Below are 1996 nucleotides of genomic sequence, written 5' to 3' on the forward strand. Positions count from 1 at the left end.
GGACATTCAAGTGCTGGAGGTAGATCAGATAAGAGCCACAAGCTGATACCTAGTGTCAAGTCAACTGAGTTATGACGATAAACTAGAGAAACTTGGATTTTTCAAAAGTAAAAGGAGGCTGACAGATGAGCTGATAAGAGTATATAATATAGTAATTTGCATGGATAAGTTAAATCTAGAAAATTACTTCAATCTAAATTTTGAGAGTGGGACAAACAGACACGGGTTCAAATGAGTACAAGGCAAATTTCATACTGATATTAGGGAGTTTTTTTTCCACAGTGATCAACACATGGAATAGACTTCCGGATAAAGTAATGGGGGCAAAAACACTATTAATTGAAGAAAAATATTGGTGCTGCAATGGGGGAAAAGTAGGGCCTTTCTGGAAGAGTGATTTAAGGCTAATGCTTTCCTCATCTGTATTGATCTTTTGAACAGTAGCATCAAAGCAACTGATCAGGTTAAACATAGCTGCATCTTAGCCGCTGAAACTCACAACTGTGCCTTCAACCCTCAAGCTGCGCATTTTTAAAACATTTTTTAATTCATATATGGGATGTGGGCGTTGCTGGCAAGGCCAACATTTATTGCTCATCCCTAGTTGCCCTTGAGAAGGCGGTGGTGAGCCGCTGCAGTCCGTGTGGTGAAGGTACTCGCACAGTGCTGTTAGGGAGGGAGTTCCAGGATTTTGACCCAGCGCCGATGAAGGATCGGCGATATACTAAGTCAGGACGGTGTGTGACTTGGAGGGGAACTTGGAGGTGGTGGTGTTCCCATGTGCCTGCTGCCCTTGTCCTTCTAGGTGGTAGAGGTCACGGGTTTTGGAGGTGCTGCTGAAGAAGCCTTGGCGAGTTGCTGCAGTGCATCTTGTAGATGGTACACACTGCAGCCACGGTACGCCGGTGGTGGAGGGAGTGAATGTTTAAGGTGGTGGATGGGGTGCCAATCAAGCGGGCTGCTTTGTCCTGGATGGTGTCGAACTTCTTGAGTGTTGTTGGAGCTGCACTCATCCAGGCAAGTGGAGAGTATTCCATCACGCTCCTCATTTGTGCCTTGATGGTGGAAAGGCTTTGGGGAGTCAGGAGATGAGACACTCCCTGGAGAATACCTAGCCTCTGATCTCTTGTTGCCACAGTATTTATGTGGCTGGTCCAGTTAAGTTTCTGGTCAATAGTGACTCCTAGGATGTTGATGGTGGGGGATTTGGCGATGGTAATACTGTTGAATGTCAAGGGGAGGTGGTTAGACTCTCGCTTGTTGAAGATAGTCATTGCCTGGTAGGTCTGGGGCGCGAATGCTACCTGCCACTTATCAGCCCAAGCCTGAACATCGTCCAGGTCTTGTTGCATGCGGGCATGGACTGCTTCATTTTCTGTGAAGTTGTGAATGGCGCTGAACACTGTGCAGTCATCAGTAAACATCCCCATTTCTGACCTTATGTTGGAGGGAAGGTCTTTGATAAAGCAGCTGAAGGTGGTTGGGCCTAGGACACTGCATAAGCAATACCACAGGATATCAGCTAGTGTATAAATAAAAGTGTTGTATCTAACATGTCCACCACACTTGAAAATGTCAGTCACATAGAGTCTGTGTCACACTTGCTCCAATACCATTTTTATACAAAAACAAAATATTGTGGATGCTGGAATCTGAAAGAAAAACAGAAAATACTGGAAATACTCAGCATTTTCTGTTTTTATACCAATTTTTTATAGATTTCCACAGCATACAATCAGTAGATGTACTAAATATATATTACCTGTGGTTTATAAAGTGTCATGTATATATAAATCACAATTATATATCATTTATGGTGTTTTATATAACTAGTGCCTGTATAAGTAAATATGATTCTGTATAATCTATAATTTATGCAATACATGTATACTTAAAATGATACCGTTTAGTAAATATATAATTTATTCAGTGTAGATATATAAAATATATGTAAATATGCACATAAGCTGCAGAGTGCTTTTGCCAGGTGGTGGGA

Source organism: Somniosus microcephalus, chromosome 8 (assembly GCF_052327205.1).
Source record: "Somniosus microcephalus isolate GS21.2 chromosome 8, FLI_Smic_1.0, whole genome shotgun sequence".
Classification (NCBI taxonomy): domain Eukaryota; kingdom Metazoa; phylum Chordata; class Chondrichthyes; order Squaliformes; family Somniosidae; genus Somniosus; species Somniosus microcephalus.